Source organism: Micropterus dolomieu, linkage group LG18 (assembly GCF_021292245.1).
Source record: "Micropterus dolomieu isolate WLL.071019.BEF.003 ecotype Adirondacks linkage group LG18, ASM2129224v1, whole genome shotgun sequence".
Classification (NCBI taxonomy): Eukaryota; Metazoa; Chordata; class Actinopteri; order Centrarchiformes; family Centrarchidae; genus Micropterus; species Micropterus dolomieu.
In genome coordinates, this window is record NC_060167.1 from 25,606,607 (window position 1) to 25,631,027 (window position 24,421).

Here is a 24,421-nt window from a genome sequence, read left to right on the forward strand (position 1 = left end):
GCATTAGGTTGAATAACTTCAAAAACAAGCAATCAGTGGGGGATAGAGAATGGGACAATAAAACAACAGAAGAAGCTCCTGCACATCAGTAAATTACATGTAGAGCTATTGCAAGTTGATTGTTTGAGGTGTCCAATCTGCAGTTTCTGTCTAGCCTAACATGATCACTCTAATTATAGATTCAAGCTGAAATCCAGTGAGTGATCTTTGGCCCTTTTTAGTCAAGACTTACAACCCTTGACAGCTGCAAAGAATCTAGCAGCAAAAACACTCATTTAAAGTCTCTTCATGAGAGCTGCCGGTTGAGCACCACCACAACACAACACAGAAGACAGCCACCAACAGAAGTAGTTTAATATTTTTTACACAATTTTACCTCACAGCCTCCTTCAGTGATCCTCTGCTTGAATTTGTAATTTTCCTAATGGCTCACAGCAGGTCCATCTTTTTTATCTGTTTACAGCAATAATGTTGTCAAAGGAGTTTGAAAGTGTAAAAATATCCTAAAATCGCCCCCAAATCTCTACCCTGCTAGATTAAAAACATGTGGTAACGTAAACTTTTCATGACCTTGACAGTAATTCTCAACAGACTTATTTAAGAAGAAAAAAAATTCACCAAGGGAAGACAAGCACACCACATCACATGGCCGTTTAGAAATGTCTTCAGGGTGAATGATTCTGATTGGCGCTGTCGAACACTGACACAATAGAACAATAAATAGGTCAGTTAGGTTGTAACGACAGACGTGACACAGTCAAGAATTGCTTTCTCCAGTCCATCTTTAGGTCATATTCTGTGTTTGGACCTGTGCTTCGTTGGCTGGGTGATGTTTTTGCAGAATGGACTGAATTTAAACCAAAGAGAGGGAAAGTGGTGAGCCATATTCCCAGTTGGAATGGAGTGCTCTGCTATACCAATTACACATTAATGTCATTATCTACATTGTATTATCTACACACAAAAGAGTGAAATCTTGCCTGGTAAAAGGAGATACTAAGGATTGCCAGGTTTCAGGAAGGATTTCTCTAGAACATCTTGTGACAGATTTCAACGGGGGAAGCAAAGCATGTCTCTCTGACAAAGGAACATCATCGTTGGTTAAAGAACATACTGTGGGTTACAACGTTTCAATTATCACTCCTCTGCCACTGTATTATTTAGGAAACAAACTGAGCACAGTTTTCATAAATTCAGGGAGAAGGCGTGTTTCTTCCACACCACCGGCTATGTAACCTTTAAAACAGAACACAAGCACAACCATCCAAACATACAGCAATGTGCAGTGGAGCAGCAGCACACTAACACAATTACTGACTTCGCTAACTCTGCCAAAGGGAAAAGTGAAGCACTGCTTCTTTGCAGTAAGGGCGTAGAACAGACACAGACCCCCACATGAGACGTCTATCTCCTCAATTATCCACTGCAGATTCTACAAAGCCGCAGCCATTCGAGACCTCATTTGACTTTATTACAACGGCCACCGGAGAGACGATGCCATTAATCAAATAGAAGAGGGAAAGAGTGAGCAGCCGCCCAGCAAAGCAAAGAAATGAACTGAGGAGGCTGCTGTAGTTTCTCTGTTCTGCTTCTGCCTGAGAGGGAGAGAGTGAACCAGCATCCGTCATGCCTCAAATGGAGACCACGCTGCATCAAAAGGCAGTGCTGCCATGTCTTTCAAGGAAGAGAAGCTGTGGTTTAGCCTCATTCACACATGGAAATAATGGCAGAGACAGATATGTGGTAATTAAGGGCAGTGGTACTTGATTGATGTATGGTTAATGCTGCATTTCCCTCTAAAGCCTTTTCATCTGCCAGAGCAGAAGCTGTCAAAGCAAACATCTGGAAATATGATTTCAAAACAGGCCAGATGAGGAAAGGTGTGTGGAAAGGAAGTTAATATTCAAAGAGGAGCGCATTAAACAGGCGTGGCAAATTTCATTACATGTGTTTTCTCTGACTCTTTCCTCTCTCTTCTCTTTTGTTTATAGTTACAGAAAAGGTGAAATGGAAAGAAAAACAAAGCCCTTTCCCCTCTTTACAATTATCATCGTAACAATGGCAGCAAATCTCTGTAATGTTTTGTTTGCCATCAGCGCTGCTGAGTCCTCAAATTCATTTTGGAGAAAAATCAATGGTATTTGTCAAACTAGCGGTCTCCAAATGTTTAAACAGAATGGGCTTAGTGCAGAAGTAGTGGGATCTGTGGCTTCCCTTCAGCTTGCTGAGTCCCAACCAGATGACTCCAAGCTTTAAGTTCAGAGAGCGCTGCAACCTGTTAAAACAGTTAATCCTCAACAGCATTCCTGAATTTATTAATTTAGTTCAGGAAACCTCATCTGTCAAGTTGATCGATAGCTGCAATTCAATCCACAATGACAGGAAAATTGTTTTCCTAACAGATGGCTCGGCTTTCAGAGAGAGTGATCAATTGCTGCCTGCAGGAATAGGAAATAGAGATTTGCTCAGAGATATTAGACACAAGGGTATCAATACTGGATGAGCTCTCATCCAGACAACAAACACCCTTCTTGCGTCAAAGCAATGATTTAGGAAAAACCTGTTTGCTATTTGCTGTGAATGGGTCAGCAGGAGTTATCCATTTTCAGACCTTATGTTATTATAGAAACCCTAAATTGATACAGATGCAGAGAACGGTTCTTCTTACACTGGCGTCTACCAGGGCTGCATTACCAACAAGTGTGCCCAGTTCCCCAGGGCCTCAGGGGCAACACAGTCCACATATCCATTATTCATTTGTGTGGTGGTAATTTGACTAATTGCACATTTGTTTGGGAATGTACGCATAGTTTTTTTTATTCAAATGACCACAAACAGGGTAACTGGGGCCCTCAGCTAATTTTCACCTCACGTCCACTAGTGTATTAATTAGGCCATATCGTCTTCATATGCAGATGTGGTCTCACATTTCATGTACAGTTCCAACAGACTAAACTTTGGGCTTCATGCAGATGGAACGTACAAATTTACATAACGTGGAGCACAGCAGCTACGCTAGTAGGAATAAATTGAGCTGTAGTTACTAACAGTGTCATTACCAATCTCAGTTCATGCCTGTCACAAGTTATTGTTGAACATCATTGTAGAAGAAACATTATCATACTAACTCATGATGTGGCCAAATAAAGAAATGTAATCCTGCTATAACATCTGAACATCTGCACTGTCCACCATGTTGAATCTTCAGTATAAAATGCGACCACCTTTAATATTGAAACGTGACAGCCCTGTTAAAAACACGGAATCATACAGTCTAGTAATGGAGCAGATAGTTCAGAGGGCACCAATGCTGAAAAACTCATCTCGATACTCTGTCATACATAATTTGTTGTTTTGTCCAGTCATGTGCATTAACATTTAATGAAAAGTGTCTTTGTGATTGGAGACTGATAGATGCAAACAGTTAATCATCATCTACATGTTACTAACCAGGGACTACAGTTACTACAACACCTAAGAAGTTTTGTATTTATTGAGAGGAAAACACTTTTTTTGTGCTCTCTTGTTATTTTTAGGTTACTAGCTTTAAATGAGGTTAGAGTGAACCCTGCATTGAGGTAAATTAATCAAACTCTAGGGCAAGAAAACAAATTAAACTGAGCAGCCAGACAGAAAACTATTATTATCCTTGTTATCTTTCCAGATCAATTGTTTGTTTGTTTTTCACAAAACAGGAAAAATATATTGTTTAACCTCTTATCATGCTCCCCTCATTTATTAATTAAAATATTCTCACATGAATCATAAACATTTGCTCCAAGGTCTCCTTTTTTACAGCTATTGCCACAAAGCTACTGAATTAGCATGGCAGATATTACATTTTGTCTCCGTCAGACACCCCTACTTCTTTTAAAATATAAAAAAATATAGATCTGGTGTAGAGCTGATTTCTAAATAAATGGAGAGATGAATCAATCACATAGAATCGTTTGCTCTGTTACTTTCCCTCTCTATACATAATGTGTTTCAAGTATGTGATATAGGCTCTACTTTATTTACATAGGCTAAATATTTTAATATTGCCATTTTGCATAAGGCAATATGAATAAAATGGCCTAATAAACAATATGCCAACACTATGTTCAAGAAGTGCAACACGTAATCTGAATATAAAATGCAAAACAGCATCTGTCATGTCTTCCCACTAGCAAATCACTTAATGAGCACTGTGTGATGCTGACTTCAACTCCTACATGTACATTATGCCTTTACAATAATGTAAACATGCGTTGTGCTCAAGTGAGACAGTAAACATTTTAAGCTAGAGCAGTCTGGCTTGGCACGTGAACCTCTACAAAGCACTGTTCAAACATTTTCCCTTGTGAGTTCAGTCCTTGCTATCAGAGAGGTTCCTGGATCAAGCTGGTGATGTTCCTGCAGGGCAAACCCCTCACTGCTGAGCACATTTCCATGGAGCTCAGCACCCCTGAACCATCCGTTTCACTTCACCTAGCCCCTCGAACGCGAGCTGCCCTGGGCATTACAGCCGTCACTTTTCATCACAGCATCAAAGTCTTCCCTGTCAGTTGTAAAGCAGGAACTGGAGGGGGTGGTGGAAAAATATTTCTTGCCTCTTTCATTCCTTACTTCATGGAAATATGGGTTGGTGTGCACTTCAAAAATTAGAAGGGCACTAATTATTTTATGAAACAAAGCAGCAAGAAGTAGAAATTGCAACCACACTGAGAAAATATGTCTTTTTTCACTGCCATTTTTAAACATGATATTACACCCCACAATCTGTTACCCCGCAAACTAATGTGGTTAGCTAATGGTTTGGTCCTTGGCCTTGGAAGAAACGCTTGGTAAATACTGTAGTTAGCTAGCTGGCTGGACATGCTAATGGTGTCAGCACACTTGAACAAATAAAACAAATGTTAATCCATCTTTTGTGTTTTTAAAGAACTCTTTAAATGCTCAATTCTCTCTAGAGCCCAATGCATGTGGCTTCACCTAGTTACAATTGCTGAACTATGATTGGCAAATCTCTGCCATGGGGGAGGAGTCAGAAAATAGTCAGCTGGTTGGAGTCTTTTGTTTTATGTATAGGGACAAAAATGTGTTTAAAAAAACCCAAATCTCTCAAACTAATGAATCAGCAATTTAGTAATAAATGACTCAGCTTTGCTTACGTCCTTCAAGTTCTATTTTTGTAATTTGGACAAGCCTATTCAGAGACATGCAATACCTTTGAGCTGAAGAATTTTTTTTTCCATGAATCCAACTTTGTGACCCGATTGCAAAGAGCTGTAGCCCATTTTCCCTTCATCAAAGATCTGCTGCAGCCATATTCAATATAGACCTCCCAGAAGACAGAGAGGCAGCTGCAACCTTAAAAAAAGCCCAGCAGCTTCCCATCAGCTGAGACCTTAAAGAGAGACAGATAGAGCGTAGAGGAAGAAGAGCAAGAGGTTAGGTACTCATGTGGAGAAGGAGCCCTCTAGTAGTAATTACACTCTTAGCCATTACTCTTTTCTGACCACTGAAATCACCCCAAGGAAATTAGTCTTATAGCTCATATTTACTGTATGATCTTTGTCTCGAAGGAAACCTTCTTCTGCAGTGCAGTTTTTCCCAGAACAGACATTACTCTTGTGACAGCGGCTCAGGCCACCAATGAAGGCTTCTCCAGAGAACAAGCAAAGCCCTGCCGCTGGACCCATTGGAATGTGGTCTTATCTGAGAGGGAGTCACGAGTGTGTGTGTGTGTGTGTGTGTGTGTGTGTGTGTGAGGGATGTGAGGGTGAGAGAATGAAAGATATATGACTAGAATAAAACAAAGAGGGATAGGTGAGGGGGATTGTGTTTATAAGCTATGAATAGCCACTCTCAAAGCCTGAGCAGAGGAGAACAGATCTAATGTATTTGTCCGTGATGATTTTGTGCGTTGTGTGCGTGTCGGGACGTGCACATGTGTTAGCAGACAGAAGTCTCTTTGTGGAAGTGATGCCATTGGAGAGACCTGATTTATCACTCTGTGTTACAGAAAGAAAGAAGCACAGAGGGAGGCAGCATGACAGCTTTATCAGTCCACTGTTCCAGACCTCCATTAGCACACCATGCCAGAGGAGGAAAACACAGATGGATGTGTGTGTGTGTGTGTGTGTGTATCTTTAGACAATTTAGGGGATGAATCCCTACAGAGGGGATTATATTGTCCACATACTGGTGCTCATTTTGTATTCCCGTTTGGACTTGTGTTTAAACTTGTCCTTTTTTGTCTTTATACTTTGTCTGTGTTTGGTAACAGGCAGTCAGTGGTGTGTGCTTATGTGAATTTTAGCTTTCTGGAGAACCTGGACTGGGTTGCACCTAGCCTGATAATCAGACTAAATTGCCATTTCCTTTGACTACTTTCATTCTGCCTGACATATTTTTCAATAACCAATTAGTAGCCAATGACATATCTGTCCCGACCGCCAGTTGACACAGAAGCTGCTGTAGCAGTTGCTAGGAGTAGCCCACATTTTTCACCAAGATCAAAGAAATATATTGAAGTTATGAATTTATGTATGGCAACGTACATGGAGAACTGTGTTGATGTCCTTCACACATGCTGCCCCATTTGTCAGGCATTTTTCTGTCACTGCTTTTCATGAATGTTGCTAGCTAGTGATGAAGGATAATGATGGTCATATTCCCCCCTATAAAGCTCTGATTTGTCAACTGTTTCTCCAACTGGGGAAAATCTGTGTCCAATGAACACACCATACCTTAATAAATTGCTGAATAAATCTGAGATGTGGGCAACAATTTAGAGGTCTGGAAATATAGACTGTATAAAAAAAGTGGACGTAGCCACCATGACACCACCCATTGGTTTGTAGACTATGGGTTTGAAGCCTCGAGTCTGGTATTTTGGCCATCGGTATCTTGTTTGGAACCAGACATGACCGGACATGACTATGGGGGCTTTCACAACTATCTCATTTGGTTCAGATTTTCAGACTTTTCAGGTTGACCCAAACCAAAATTACAGGTGTGAAACCTCCCCCAGACAATGGCCCAGAGCAAACAGACGAAATTTGAGGTAATCTCGGTCCGGCTCAAACTGAACCAAGGTTCTGTTCATTTCAAGTGTGAATGCATTTTTGAGTATAGCAGGTGCTAACAGTATAGTGACAAGGGAAGGGAGATGCAGCCTACATACACTGAACAAAATTATAAACGCAACACTTTCGTTTTTGCCCACATTCATCATGAGCTGAACTCAATGATCTAAGACTTTCTCTATGTACACAAAAGACCTGTTCAGTGTAGATGATGACGACAGGACACAAGTATGTCATGTAAAGTGATTTAGTGTGCTCGCATAATTGCAATGTGAAACCAAACCAAAACTAACTGAATGTATCAAAATGTATCAAAACTTTGGTTCGGACCTTGGTGCGGACTTTCAGGTTTGAAAGGGCCCTATGCTCAGATGAGAGGGTGGTGAATTGAAGCTTGGTAAATAAGGTGCATCCATTATCCACGTTAACTGTGATGTTAACTGGGATGCTAATTTTGGCTAGCGAGAGAAACAGGCTTAAAACATAATGTACCTACTGGGAAAAGGAACAACCGACTCCCAATGATCTTTTTCAATTGCGCTGTTGAAATGTACACAGTGCGGTGGATACGAGTTGCTCTTTACTGATTGACAGGTCGCCATGGTAGCAACTTGTCAATCACAAGATAACTATGCCCTAAAGCATACCCTTCTTTATAATCTATTTTCCTCTAAATGGGATCATAATTTATTAAATGAACATCTTGCTGTTTTGAAGAAGACATGAAACTAATGATTGAGATCATAAACTCATTAGGAAAGTGTTTACTGAGGTTATAAATCAAGTGAGAAGTAGCCTCATTTTGTAATTAAGTCTAATGCAAACTGACATTTATTTGCAACCAGTGGAGTCGCCCCCTGCTGGTCATTAGAAGTAATGCAGGTTTAAGGCACTTAAGCATTGGTGTCACTTTTCAGATCAAGAGGTTGCTGCTTGGTCTGGCTAAGTTGAACCCTCTATTCATAAATTCATTAGCCCTACTAGGTTTGTGTTTCTCAGTGACTACTAGCGTATTTCAAAGTAGTGAATGAAGCTGCACAATTTAAACTGGAAAACTAGCTAAGAAACGTCTTAGCTGACAGCTAAATGTCTTGGCTAGTATAGACGTTAATAATGTGTAAATCGGTTGCCAAGAAACATCTGCGGCCCAGTCCAATCGAAAGCAATGTAAACAGGAAGTCACTGCATCACCACAAGCTGTAACATAATTTCCAAATATTTAAGGGGAACATGCCTAAAGGTTCAGTGTGTAAGTTCTAGTGACATCTAGTGGTGAGGGTTGCGAATTGCACCCCCCCTCCCCTACCCAAGCAAGCAGTATAGCTATGGTGCCTGAGACAGGACAAAGAAGTCATCTATGAGATCAAATAAAAAGATTGCCAGTCAAGAAATGACGTGTCTTTTAGATATATTAAGAAATTATATAAATTATGTAAAACCATATGTTTATTTTTGAATATTATTGTTACTTTTTCATTAATAAACAGAAAGAAATGATTGCTACATGATGTCTCATACTCCTGTAATACATTATTTTACAACTTGGGGTTGGCTCATCTGGACTAACATACCAAAGTAAATGAAGAACATCTCAAAAACTATCACATCTAGTGCATCAAGTATGACCACTGACAGATAACAGGACAATGTAAGGCCTCACTGTTTCTGCACCGCAGCCCATTATAAACCACATAATACATGAAGTTTACAAAGGCATGGTCAGGTGAGGATCAAGGCTCCTCTCACTTTGCTTAATTAGATAAGCGTGCAAATATTACCAAAATGTCTTTTTAAATACAACAGAAACACAAAGTAGTACTGACAGCCAAAATTTCAGCTTGTGGTAAAACGGTGCAACGTTTTTAATGGGCATTTAGCATGTGAAAGTAAAAATTACATATTTGTGTGCACAGCGGGGAAGCAATATCCAATAAGTTTTTTTAAATGCAAATTCGGAAAACATTCATTATTGGTCACTTGATAGGCACACGGTCTTGTTATATATCACCATTAGCAGTAAAAAGATATACATGTTTTCCACCAGGGAAGTAAAATGTGAAGTTTAGCTGCAGATCTGAGCTTCCCTGCTGTTACCGTTTCATTACCAATAATATTCATCAGCTGTTTGTCTCAGGAAGGTAAGGGCACATTTCTGTCCACGTAACAAAGCCATAACAGAGGCTGGAGAAGAACTACATGAAGTTACAATCCAACTACATATTTGTTCTACCAGCGCAGTAAAAGTTTAGCTGGCTGATCTGAGCTTCATGCTGGAAGCTGCCCTTTTATTGCCACTTAGCGATCAGCTGATTCTCACAAACTTAACATACAAAGCCAAAACAGAGCGCTGGAGAGAGAGAGAAAGAGAGAGAGAGAGAGAAATTCACTACATGCAACTAACATAACACCACCTGCCAAAGCACAGCGCTGGAGAATAAACTAATCCAACTAACAATACATTTTTTTCTACCAGTCAGTAAAAGTTTAGCTGGCTGATGCTTCCATGCTCTAAGCTAACATTATGGTTTTATTGCCAATTAACGTTACTGATCAGCTGATTGTCTCGCTAACATAACCAGCAAAGCCAAACCACAGGCTGGAGAATAAGTTGGCGCCAGTGGCAGCTGGCCAATAGAGGGCGCTAGGGCACCGCCCTCCCTGGTGGTGGAAACTTTTTATAGACATGGGTGGAAAGTGTTTAGATTTTTATTTTAAAAATATTTTTTTTAATAAACAGTAATTACCTTTTAATTATATGTGTGTTTAAAATGCACAATAATGTGTAATATATAAAATATAGGGTAAATAATTATGTTTGGGGGTGAAATTAACTTCCTGCTCATCCATCTCTTCTCTTCTGGGGCGCCAGAGGGATCGCCCAAGCAGCACAGCAGCGCAGCCTATAGCTGACTCTGGCTGACACAAGATATGCCCACAGCAACAGAAATTAAGCCAATCAGCGTCTTCAAATCTGATGCCTGAAGGGCGCTCCACAATCTGCCCCAAGCCAATCAGTAGGTGGTAGAGGGACATGTGACGCTGTTGATGAGATGAATGCGGAACTCAAGACCGACACAGGCTTTCAGCCTTGGCTAGCTGGATGCAATGATTTAAATACCTTTTTTTGCTTCCCATGCTTGCTTTTTAAAACGGCGGGGATAGATACAACATGGACTGTTACAGGAGTAAACGACACGATACATTTATCTGAGAAGATTAAGAAACACGAGTGTACGAGGGCACATGCGGTGAAGCTAGCCATGCTAGGCAGAGTTAACATCGGCCTTGCGCGGCCACAATGATGGTGTGTTCCATTTACCTCGGAAGTCGGAGGTTGGAGCTGGGAATGACGTCACACCCGAGTTGACGGCCTTCCAGTTAACAAGTCGGAAAACCTCACTCAGCCAGCCGTTGTTACAACTAGCCAGGTTAGCTATTGATAAAAAAACCCGCATTGTGCAGTATTTACTCAACACTGTAGCAACACGACCACATACAACACTTTTTGTACAAACATTTCTATGAGACACAAGTACACAGAAGTGCTAATAAACAGTATAAACTAGAGCTTTCACTAACTGTTGATACCCCGACAGCCATCTTGGATCACGAAGGGGTAGTTCGATTCTCCCAACTTCCGAAGTCAGGATTCCGACTTAAGGGGGCGTTCCCTTTGAAAATTTGACCTTTGAACTCGGAAATTCCGACTTCCCATGTCAAATGGAATGAGACCATGAGACTGCATCCTCTGACAACCCTGCTGTTTTCAGTAGATATTGCTGGGCAGTGGCTGCGTTCGAAAAGTCTTTTTTGCTTAGGAAGGTTCCTCACTGAGTGAAGTGAACCGGAAGTATTTCATTGGCAGCCATGATAAGAGCTGTTTGAATTCTCTAAAAGCTGAGGAAAGGTGCCTCAGTGCTTCCTTTCATATCTCCTTTAGCATAGGGTACACCGGACCATGCTTTACAAAAGGAAGGAGAGAATGCCGTCCCACAATTCCTTGCGGCGGCAACATTTAAAGCGGCGCATGTTCTCAAACTCAAACGATAAAATCCATCAACCACATTTAGCAAGACCCTTGCAAGACAGACGGACATTATGATACTTTAATAAGACTCACAATTACCTTCTTTTTTTTGGTTTGTTTTCTTTTGGCTTTTTTGTAATCTAATACTGTTTCAACACCGTTTCATGTTTCGGGTTGTTGAAATAAACCATTAAGTGTTTTCTACAATAAAAAAAATAAATAACCAACCATGATAAAGGAGGCTGATCACCATGTAAGTTACCATTGACTATTAAGCCTTTTCTCTCTTATGCCATAACTTGTTAATATGCATATATCTTAAACTGTCAACAATAATTGAGACCCATGCCAGCTGTTATTAGTCTTGTAACGTGATCAAAGTGAGGATAATGTTGCAGCGTGTAGCCTCACATTATGTACTGCAGCCTTCAGCAAATTAATTTTACTGCAGTCACAGATGCTGACACCCTCGCCTTAATAAAGGCAAAGATCAAGCTGGATAACCTCTACAGTAGGCATTTCCCACACACTGATTTATTTGTGGCGGCCTGCCACATTGTCAACGCTGATTTTGGATTGATTTTGTTACTATTTAAAATGGGTAAAATCGTATTTGATGACAGAGCTCCGCGCAGCGCATATATTCTCTCAGCATCTCCTCTCACCCCGTCTCTCTCTCTCTCTCTCTCTCTCTCGGCACAGTTACGCAGTCATTCTGTGGGAAACACTGTATTTACATACAATTGGGATTCATGTTGATAAATAGCCTATGGGTGGGCAGGAGGGTGAGTATGAGCAAGCATTCTCAATGTGACAACCCTGTCCATTATTTAGTGACTGGTAAGCTACCTTATCTGCCTTTTTGCTATCTTGGTTATTAAGTAATATATTCTACCGCAATGCTCTTTTCCTAAGTCCTTATGGATTCTCATTTACATCTTTCCTTGATCTCATGACGTTTTCCATTGAGGTCAAGGAAAGGTGGTTAGGAAAGGAGATTTTTTTGACTTTTCAACCGCAGCCAGTGTGTTGGAGGAGCACCTTAAGACAGCTACCGTTTTCAAAGGCACCTCAAAGACTGTGCAAAGCAAACTTTTGGACTGCGTGCTGTCAGTTCTTGAAGATTACAATCAAGAGGAATGTTTATTCTGGCAGATGAGACAACTGATATTTCCACCCACTGCCAGTTGGTGCTTGTGCTGTGGTACATAAACAAGGAGAACAGAGGCTACAGAGGTAAGCTGTATAGTTTATAGACAGCTCTGAAGTGTTACGCCGGTGTCTGCTCCGGCACGTTACGGCTACGCCGCGGTTTTGATGCGTCCATAGACCGGTGTTATTCCGAGTTTTGCATGCCTGCCGAGAATTGCGTGCACCTCCAAAAACTGCTTTTAAACGCTATAATATCCTTTGTGGGTTACATCAATGGTGATAAATGATTCGAAGTATATATTTTATGAACGTTTAGAGTCGTTAATTATTTATTACGCTTAGTAGAAGTAGCATTCCTTATGATTCAGCTAAAATATGTGGTGATAACCCCGTTTGATCAGTGTGCATAGCAAAGAGTCTGAAAAGGACCTTATTAAGAGGTGGATGCATAATTTCGGCAGAACTACTGACTGTTACCTGTAATTAGCGTTACCACCTTGAGGTGCATGCAATTCTCAGCAGGCAGGCAGAATTCGGCACAACACCGGCGCCACTGGAACCATCTCAGAAGAGTTTTAGCAGCGAACCGTGCAGCCTGTCCCAAGTTATTTTTTTGTCTTCTTCACAGCTCTATGTATTGTGTGCTCTATGTGTTGTTCTGTAAACTGCAGGCTGCATTTTCCACAAGGAGCATTTCAGAATCAGAGCATTTTACCTGCCTGATTTTGCTGACATGTTTACATTTCGTTGATTTGGTAATCAGTGTTTGCATTTTGTGCTTCTACTATGATTAAGTAGGCTACGTAGTTAAATGATTTCCTTTTGTGTCTGTTTTAACCATGTTTATTGTTGTTTTACGATCCGGAGTCTCCACGGGGTGTTTTATTTTGAAAATTGACCGGATTCTCTCTGCCGTTCTGTGTCTGACTTCCTGCCTAGTTAGTGGTGGACAGTAACTTAAGTAGGCCTACTGTACTGCAGTCCAAATTATAGGTAGCCTATTTGTATTTTACTTGAGTATTTTCTATGTTTATGTACACTGTATGTTTTTGTATATTAATAGCCTATAATAAAATAATATTGCCATTCATCATGCATTCTGACCATTTAACAAAGCACTGGTATCCTACAGTTAGTGTTAAATTGTATTGGGACGGTTACTGAAACTGACTGGATATGGCACAGCTCCACCTAAAATATTTTTCACCAGCCGCCACTGGTTGGCACCATGAAATTAATCCATATTTCACACCACCAACAGGGGAAACATGGCTCTCTGTGATAATGGCCAGCTTCTTGCTAAAGCTATGAAACAACAGTTTTCATTTGCATTGCTAAAGTCTGACAAACTTAAGTTAATTACCTGTCCAGCAGAAAACAGACAACTTCAGCACCGCTTTGAAAACATCTGTCCCACAATATAGCCTTCCATGTGGGAAAATCCACAAAATCCGTTTCTGTGTGTGCTCCTTCATTTGTCCAAATGTCACTTCTCTTCTTACTTCTAATAAACCAGAAGACTACTCAGACACTGTATTACTATTAATATTATTCCCTCTTCTTCTTCTTTGTACGTATTCAATGTAGTGACGGGCGTCTACACTACCGGAATTACACAAGCAGAAGAAGAACGCCATGAGGATGAAAATTTAAATTAGATTTAACTACCAATCCCCTGTGAATCTAGGTATGACATTGTGTTATTTATATAAGCATACAAAATGAGTGTTTCAGAGTTTCTATCCGAATATGCAATTTATGGTAATTTAGTCTAACAATACTGGCATATGTTTAATAATTCAAGGTATGAAGCATTATTTTGTGAACTTTAAACAGCATTTTGATCAAGAGTCAGGTCAGATATGTCGACTTTATTCCATGTTACAACCTATTTTCTTTAGTACAAGCAGGCAGCTAGTTTTGTCAGTCGGCTCAGTTAGATAATTACACGTAGCATTAAATTGGCCTAAACATTTTGTCACAGTTAATATGTAAGAACTTGTTTGTTTGGTCCAAAACATTTTAATTTAAAATTTTCCATGATCACTTCCTGCAAACTAAGCTAGTCACTAGGCCCAAAGCATATGGCTCGCATAAAGCAACAGCACCTATCTGAAAATGCACCTGCACCTGTTACAATCAAACTAATTTAACCACAAAGGCAGCCAACAACATAAAATCCAGGGTTCACAAAGCTGAAAACTAAATTCTCATAAACAGAACAAAACGTCACTTTTTTTCCAGAGGAGCCAAATATCATACAAGAATGTCACCCAGAAAAGACGCCAGCCGGGGTCATTACAGCAGGGTTTAATTTTCTCAGGGTCTGTGTTCGTGTTCATTTGCATATCCCAGATAGGTAATAATGAGGCACAGTGGAGCATGGCTCACTCAAAGCCTGGGTTAGAAATAGCTGGTAGCCATACCAACAGAAAGAGATATGCGGTTCCATGACAGGTGAGGTGAGGGGGGAATAGAGATGAGAAGCAGAGAATGGAAAAATGTGAGTATAAAGAAATAAACACTGCCAGACAGACACCTGGCCTGCAGAGAGAATCAAATTGTTAAAATTTAAACCTGCTGGAGAAGTCTGGGAAGAGAAGCTGAATGAATGAAAATCCCACTCCCCAACAGCTACCACTGAGCTGCTCTTGCGCAAGGCACTTAACTTAAGTCTTAACTTCTCAGCAGGGTTTCTCAGTGGCTAATAGTTGAGAGGTGACTGGGATGGGTGACTCAAAGGTGTCAGAATTTATTACTACACCTGTATGAATAATGAAGCAATGTTTTGCCGACAAAGGAATCTCTTCCACAGACCGGAAAAAAACACACTGGCTGAGAAGTCTCAGAAACTCCCAGCCAGACTGTACACAGACTGTAGGTCTGAAGTGAATCTTATAGTGGCAAGTCTGCAGTGTGCCCTCTAAGAATGCATAAATCAATTGTATTAAACTGGGAAATAAGCCAGTAGAATCCGGTATTCTGAGTAGTGTAAGTGGATCTCGAGACCAAGCCTTAAGTTAAAATTAGAAAGAAGTCAAGAAGGCAGAGAGGAGCCAGTACTGGCTGCAATAATGCTAATTATTTCAAGGGCCATTAAACAGTGGCACAATCAAATGTATAGTGTAACAACAGAAGTGCACATCCATAATAAAAAAAGTCCTTTTCATGTGCAAATTCAGTGTAAACATTCCTAGCAATTTGGATATTACATCTACAGTTTGATTATTAAAAATCAGGTTGTGATGCATCTCCCCTTACAAGTGTTTCTGTTTCTCACTTTCTCTGACCACATGAGCTCAAACACTTCGCCAACACATGCAGCAATACAACATTAGGGGACTGAGGTATGGCTTAAGGCCACAATTGCAGCCTCCACTCCCAGTGTGGCTTCTCAGTAGCTCAGGATGTTGCACATTTCACAATTATCTAAGCAGCCCACAATTTAGCACTCCAAATATGTGATAGCTGCTTGTATTTTTGTTGCGCTCTTTCATAGGTGATTTAAGCTATTTCACTTTTGGTATTGATGGTGTGGAAACACATTTTGATACCTATGTGGGATTGAAGAGTTTGGAAAATGGTGTGAAATCCATAGAAGCATCAGACCTACTTGCCATGTGTTTTTTGCAGAAGGTGAGGTTGTAGAAAGCTTACTGAGAATTGAAAATAATAATCATGCATGTTGAAAACATTTTAACTATATAACAATTGACGGCATTAATCCCAATACACTCTGTGAAAACAATAATATCCCCTCTCAAGGTTTCTTACGGTTGCAGATATCCTACGAGATCTGTCACTTCATCCGGGAGTGCCGGGGACCATCTGTTGGAGACAAGGGAGGCTATGGTGTCAGGATTGGTTTGTCATTGTACCTGTATCCTGCCTCTATACACATGCTTCTACTCTCATTCACAAAAAACTTCCTTTCATCTTGCTACAGTAATCTACACTGACATTCAGGGAATATCGGAACGCTAAAAGGCCAAGCATGTTGAAACACCTCCTCCTCATCGCCCACTCTCAACATATTTCTGATGTCTGCTCTGTGCTTTTAATCATGGCTCCACTTTCCTCTCCTCTCCTCTACTTTCCTTCTTTATAGTATTAATTCAACTTCATTGCATCTCCCACTCCTCCATGATCCCTAATAACATGGTACTCCACATCTGTTTTCTTCAATATGCCATTAACTGACGATTCTGTCTAAATAATGCGACACAGCAATCATACACTGCATTGACCGAAGGGTTACATGACCCATTGTCTGAACCAGTGGTGTTACATAGCCTTTGACAATAAATAGCCAATAATTACTGGGTATTTCATTACCATTTCAGTAGGAATGCAAAAGCATCAATTTAAAGTGGGGAAAAAAAGCTACAACATGCTGGAGTGGTTGAGTGTAGATGGTAGCAGCCAGGTTAGAAAAGCAAACATGCAGGCTGAGTGTTTTAGTTTGAGTGGTGCAGTGAGGAAAAACGGAAGTGAAATGACAATAATTGTCCTCTGGCTGCCTGTCTACCATCAGTGTGCCCCTGAGCGAGCCATTTAACCCCCATCTGCTGTTGTGGAGCTGCTCTGTGGGCTTTGGTTTAAAACTGTTGTTTATGGTCAGCTGCAGGATGCCAACTGTGCAGGTGCATGGAGTGCCTTGCAGAAAAGGAGTATGTGCACACAATCGAACAAAAATAAAAGCAATAAAAAAACACAATATTCTCCCTCTTTAAATTGCTCCACTCAAGGTTTCATCTTTTTTTATTTGAACTCATAATATGTTTCTAGTTGTTTTTTGTGTTTGTTGAGGGCATGAGGTTGGTGGTTAAGCTTGGCTGGGCTTAAGTACGTTTGTTATTTTTAAATTGTGGTGGCATAAGTCTTTCTGTTTAGTTTTGAGTTTTCAAATCCAAGTATTTAACACAGCTTCAATATGAGACATTCGAACATGTTAGGCTACACAAAGCACATGCTTGTCCTCTGCAGGCACCGGGTCCAGATGCTTGGAGAGTTATCTATATTTCACATCAATTTCTTCCACACATCAAAATGCACCTGTTAAATAACAAGACTAAAAATCATGCTGACGTCACTATGAGGCTGAATGTAGGCACAGCAGTACTTCAGGGCTCTCAAGTTTTATCAAAAGTTTGGAGTGAGATACCGCGTGTTAGAGGAGGAGCCACTCAAATATTTGCAGCAGCGGCCCCTCAGCCCAAGCCAATGCTCTCAAGTTTTTACTAGCAGTAAAATTTTACCTATAGTTCATAATTAACCCGAACAAATAGAAAGTATCACAATAGGTAAATCTGATAAAAGACTATTTATATATATACTTATATTTCAAAAATACAAATGTATCAAACTAAAAAGAAATTTAGCCCCAAACGAGTCCAATGAACAGCAGTGCTGTACACATAGGCCTATAGTAGGATGGCAGAATTGCCCTACGCATATATGCCAAGCTGTGTGTGAGAGTAGGCTGCACATTTCAGCTTATGAATGGTGTTTTGTGTTGTAGTTGTTTGTTGCACATTTTAATGCCTTGATGACAGGAGTAGGGTTCCAACTTAAAGCACTATGCCTCAAGGCCAGACGTTTTCACCATCATGATGGATAATAGCATTCCGTCCAGAGCCAAAATATGGAAAAACATCTGTAGTCCTTTCCTTAGTTTCAGGTAGCCAAAGCTAAGTCCAGTGGTGGACAGTAACAAAGTAGTACTGTACTTAAGTACACAAGGTATGCACTGAACTTGAGTATTTTCTTCTCACTATCTTTGATCACAGGCAAGTGGTTTCATCCAGGAATCATAAAATCAAAATGCTAAAAAAAAAAAAACTACAGTTACCACATTCATCGGGTCTTGCGCTTCAAACATCCACTCCGTGTGTGCACGCGCATCCATGTTGCCTGGTAATGAACGTGCTTGCGGCGGGATCAGGGAATTCACCCGGAAACAACACATTTTAATTTCTAATCGGCGAAACGGCTCTGGCATTTAGTAGGCTACAGAGAAAGATATGAACTCGGCACAAAAATGATCATCCATTAAATGTATATAGCGGGACAACTTCGAGGACTTTATCTCTTAACTTCTCAGTGTGAGAATTACAAGGTGTGGCGTGTGAGCGTGTGAACTGGCCCGAAAAGCCAGGCGTGAGACTTGAGAGCCCTGAGTACTTTGAGCTAAATGCTAATGTCAGCATGCTAACATGCTGGTGTTTTGCAGGTACTGGTATGTTTACCATGTTCACCATATTAGTTTATCCTATTATCATGCAAACATTTGCTAAGTAGCACTAAACACAAAGTAATGCACAAATGAAGCTAAAGGGAATGTAGTTAGTTTTGCTGTTATTTGTTACACTCTGCCTGCCCACTTTGGAAGGAGGCCTGACAGTAGGGGGTGGGATTTTTTCGGTTGGATACTTTAAAAATCTAGCTGTCTCTTGCTAGTTTCTCTAACGTTGCCTACCTGAACTTTAAATTAATCAGGGAAATTAGATAGTAATCAAACCATTCAGACCTTTTTTCCATCGTCTGCACCGCAGACCCACAATTGACTGGAAAGTTTGCCTTTCACTGCAATGACAGGCATTTTTTTCACTGCAAGCACAGCAAAAAAAACTTAGGGATCCTTAGCACAATTAATTTCTCACTTGTGTAAACATTTTGTTTTGCAGTCAAACTAGAACAGAACAGCAGCAGCATGCTAAATTAGCTTGTGGGATGTTTAGATAATTCGTCGTACTTCTTATGGTAACTAAATGGGCCATATTTCTCTCTCACAGTGAGCTGCTGTTTACTCTAAATGAAGGAAAATGGTGTTGTCTCTCTCTCACACACACACACACACACACACACACACACACACACACACACACACACACACACAAATACACACATACACTAGGCTTACTTATCAGCATTTCAACACCACCTCTCAAAGTTATTATGAGAGAAATGAAAAACTGTTAACTCTTCTGACGAAGAAGAGACAAAGCCTCTTCATTCCAATCACAAATGCCAGGGGCCAGTATAGTTTTAGTGTAGAACCTACACAAAGGCAGAAATGTGCCTTTGATGCTTTGATGATTGTAGACACACCTTTGTTTGCCCCCCCCCACACACTTTTCAACACAAAGTGACGGCCTTGTTAACACATTTTTACCCAGTGTATAGGTTTGATTGGGAAAGGCCTCAAACAACTCCCTACCACCCATTCTTATGCATGCAATTATGCACAGCTGTGACTATTAGCTGTAATAACCATACTGTAATTACTTCATAACACGTGCATCTCTAACCATCATCAGCAGGGATTTCTCAATCATCATCAAATGCTTAAAAATAAAATATGAAGATGAAAAGAACGGACATATAATGGTGTCCAAATGAGAACCCTTAAAACAGGCTAATTTAAAAATAATTGAGAAACAAATTGAGCGCACAAAAGCAATTAAAAGTTTATGTAAATGCAGCTTTGGTTGGCATAGGTGCAGATGTGTGTGAAGACTGGAAAAAACACACAATTTGCAACTTGCTAACAATTGAAAGAATAATTTTGCATATAACATCTCTTACTAAGAGAACTATGAAGTATGTGTGAGGCGCACAAATTTTCACTGCACGTTCAGTTTTCATAAAAGCCTGTTTATGTGTTGGAAATATTAAAGAGCAAACGACACATGTACAGCTGGCTTCGTCACTGCACACGTCAGTTTAAATCATTTCTCTCTGTAAATATAAATGACAAGAGAATTTTAATCTCTTTAATAAAATATGCATCTGAGGCCCATGGCAAGAGAGAGCACTGTAAAATCTGAAGCAATCATAAAAGAGCAGAGAGCCTTTGATGTTCAGATGAAACAAATGTCTTGTTTGGCAGAAGCGCTATGTATTGCTCTGTTTCTTTCTTTCTATTTCTCTCTCTCTTTCTCTCTCTCTCTTTCTCTCTTACACAGACACTATCAATTAGATTAATTAATATTTTAGGAAGTGAAGAAGTCACATGTTGCATCAGGTTAGAAAAAAGTGCATCATGTTATCATTAGACATTTGACTTTGTCACAGCAGGAAAAACAGTAATAACATTAATTACGGCTCAGTTCCATTTATGTCACCCGCTTAGCCTTTCAGTTAGACAAGCACGCAAAATGCCCTGAAACTGGAACACCTAATAATAAAAAATAATCATTATAGTGATATTAATTACACCTGTGCTTTTTTATGCTGTGACATGGAAAAATATTTGAAAAAGGTCTAGATTGATCTGTTGTCTTTTAGTGGGAATCAGAAGGAACATTTATATTTTAAAGTTAAGATAAAGTTAGAAATATAATCTTTGTGTATTACAGATCAATTAAGGTCAACTCAACATGGTTTTCCAATCTAACAAACACTCTACATGAAACTAATGACAGTTCATTCAAAGTAGTTGATGTTGCCGAGGAAACCTTACAGACACTGTTGACAGGCCACAGACGAACTGGCTCTTAAAACACAGGCACTTAAATGTCAGCTGGACATTTAAGTGCCTGTGCTACATAATGTCTAATGCATTGAACACAATAACAGTTGTGTCCCAGTAAAGGTTTGTTTGAGGCCCTTGTATGAAATCAATGTGGATTTTCCCTGTGACTATTAACATAAAATCAGGCCCATGCAGCATCTTGTGGGAAACAGGAAGTTCCCACAGCAGCACTTGTAGGACTAAAATGAATGAGTAAATCAGTGCTCTGTGGAATGAGGCTTTAATCAGTTTCACAAATCCCCTCTTCACATGACGACACATTTGTTTAACTTATAAATCTGTATTGCAAGTGTTGCTATAATTCACTTGTTCCCAGTCGTTCCTATTCCTGTTCACTCCAGGCACTCTGCTCGTGAGCAAACAGCGCATGAAGTTGTCCTACAATAGCTTTTCAGTCTTTATGTTTTTGAGTATCTGAAAATCCCAACGTTGTGATGATGATCCAAAGGATGTCAATTGGTTTGGCTGACTTTATCAAAGGGAGAATGATTTGATATTCATAACTTTATGACAGGAGATGACTGTGAGCATGGCTATACATACAGTAGTCTACTTTCATAGTCATGTATGCATACACACACACACACACACCAAATTAATTAGAGCTGACACAGGTGCCTGTGTTTGTATGGTTTTGTGTGCATTTCCTGTGTGCTTGTGTGTCCTCAAAGGAAATCTGTAAATAATACAGTGCAGTAAACAAGACTTACAAGAGCCTTTGACGCCACATAATCTGATATCTTCATTACTAGTAATTACTCTGTGCCTTACAATTCAATTCAGCCTTCTGGAGATTGTGATGTCAGAATGCACAAATGAACAAGTAGCTGCAAAATCAATCAACACGGATGTCAACACTGCTGACATCGAGACCCCTCGGAACACCCTACAAGGGACAGCAAAACTACGTGGGGGAAAACGTCTCGGGTTACGTATGTAACCCATGTTCCCCAAGAAGGGGAACGAGACACTGCGTCGATGACGACACTATGGGAACGCCTCTGGGCGTGGCAGGGCTGAACTATGAATGAAACTACTCCAATCCTATTGGTGTTGCTAGAACGGTAGAGAACGGCTTAGGCTTAACCGGAGGGGTATATAAGCATGCCGGCACACAGGACACATTAGCCCTTTTCTATGAAGCAAAGCACCCCAGGCGGGGTGAGGTGTGGCGGACCGACGCAGTGTCTCGTTCCCCTTCTCGGGGAACAAGGGTTACATACGTAACCCGAGACGTTCCCCTTCGAGGGAACTCGAACTGCGTCGGTGATGACACTATGGGAACGAGATACCCACTTAGGCCGCGCCGAAACCCCGCCTGCCCCCAGCGTGCAGAACCTGATGGCACGACTAGAAGGAGAGTGCATGGGTGCCGGGTGCAGAAGGAAGGTCCAGACTGTAAACCGGATGAAAGTGTGAGGGGTGGCCCCGTCAGCCGCGTCACACAAATCCTGGAGTGATGCCCTTGCGAGGAGGGCCCAAGAAGCCGCCATGCCTCGAGTAGAGTGTGCCCTTACGGCCATAGTGAAGGCAATACCGCGCACCTGATAGGCCAGGGAAATAGTCTGAACGATCCAGTTGCTGATGGTGTGTTTAGAAGCGGGGAGCCCAGCCTTGGGGGACCTGAAACACACCAGCAACTGGTCTGCTTTCCACCACCGGGAAGACCTCAGAGTGTAAATACTCGGTGCTCTGACAGGGCAGATGAAGTCTCCCGTCCTCCGCCGTCACATGAGGTGGGGGATGAAACGCCTGCAGCACCGTGGACCCTGCCAGTCTGGCCGGAACCTTAGGGACATAACCTGGACAAGGGTGCAGGATGGCCCTGACCCTCCCCAGGGCAAACTCCAGGCATCGGGGAGAAATCGAAAGTGCCTGGAGATCCCCCACCCTCCTCAGAGAGGTGATAGCAAGGAGAAAGGTCATCTTAGGGGTCAGGTGCTTGGCCTCAGCCGACTCCAGGGGTTCGAAGGGGGCCTCAGCCAGCGCTTCGAGAACCACTGCCAGGTCCCAGATGGGAACCCTGGAAGGAGTCATGAGTCTCATCCTCCTGGCTCCACGGAGGAAGTGCACGACCAGTGGAAGCCTCCCCAAGGGCCCATCACTCAGAGGGGCGTGGAATGCTGCAATGGCAGCCACATACACTTTGAGCGTGGACGGGGAGAGGCCAGCGGAGATACGGTGCTGGAGGAACTCCAGTATCACAATTACCGAGCAGGTAACTGGGTCCACCGCCCGTTCTCTGCAACAGGTGGTGAACACATTCCACTTTAGGCCGTACATCCTTCTCGTGGATGGGGCTCTGGAGCTGAGCAGCGTCTCGACTGCTCCTGTCATCAGGCCCGCCTCCAGGAACTGCGCCCCCTCAGTGGCCAGACCCATAGCTGCCGCAGGGCGGGGTGCGGGTGAAAGATCCGGCCCTCCGCCTGGGACAGCAGGTCTCTTCTCAGAGGGACCTGCCAGGGCGGGCCCTCGAGGAGCGATATTAAATCCGAGAACCACACTCATGCCGGCCAAAATGGGGCTACTAATAGTAGACTGCCACCGTCCTGGCGGACCCGCTCCAGAACCCCCGGGAGCAGAGCGACGGGGAAACGCAGCCTCGGCCACGTCTGCACCATGGCATCCAGCCCTAGCGGGGCTGGGGGCGAGAGGGAGAACCACAGGGGACAGTGCGCCGTCTCTCGGGACGCAAAGTCCCATAATAGGTAAGTCGCATAATAACTCCACCACCTCGGGGTGGAGTCTCCATTCCCCGGGCCTCAGCCCCTGTCTCGACAGCAGGTCTGCTCCCTGATTCTGGGTCCCAGGGACGTACATCGCTCTGAGGGACAGCAGTCTCTGCTGGGACCACAGGAGGATCTGATGTGCCAGTTTGCATAACGGGCACGAGCGCAGATCCCACTGGTGATTCAAATAGGCCACCACTGCCGTATTGTCGGTTCTGACAAGGATGTAGCGACCGCGGAGAGCGGGCAGACAACTCCTCAGAGCTCTGAATAACGCCAACATTTCCAGGCAATTTATGTGCCAGGAGAAATGATGCTCCTCCCAGGAGCCTCTCGCAAAGCGGTCGTCCATGTCCGCGCCCCATCCCGTGAGTGAGGCGCCTGTTGAAATAATTGTTCGGCAACAGATCGCTCCCAACGCGGGACCTTGGGACAGGGACCAAGATTTCCTCCATACAGACAGGGAGCAAAGGCATCTGCTCGTAACCCGTACCAGACGGAGTGGATTTCCCCTCGGGGAGAATCCCTTGGATTTTAGCCACCACTGCAGGGCTCTCATGTGCAGTAGTCTGGGAGGTATTATACTGGACGCTGCTGCCAGGAGACCCAACACCCTCTGAAAGTGTTTAACAGTGATGGCGCGGCCTAACTGCACTCTGGTCACTGAGGATAAAATGGGCACGATGCGTGCGGGAGACAAGTGGGCCCGCATCGTCGTTGAGTCCCACATCACCCTAGGAACATAGTCTGTTGGGCGGGCGTCAGCACGCTCTTCTTCACGTTGAGCCGCAGCCCCAAGCGCTGAAGGTGGGCGAGGACGACATCTCGATGCCGAACCGCTAACTCTCGAGACTGGGCCAGGACGAGCCAGTCGTCAATGTAGTTCAGTATGCGGATGCCCTGG

At 42.2% G+C, this 24,421-nt stretch overlaps 1 protein-coding gene across 1 annotated transcript in view; it reads right to left on the reverse strand.

Moving 5' to 3' along the window:
• cpne5b (copine Vb) overlaps positions 1–24,421 on the reverse strand; it is a 157,355-nt gene that overhangs the window by 70,675 nt on the left and 62,259 nt on the right. The window lies entirely within an intron of this gene.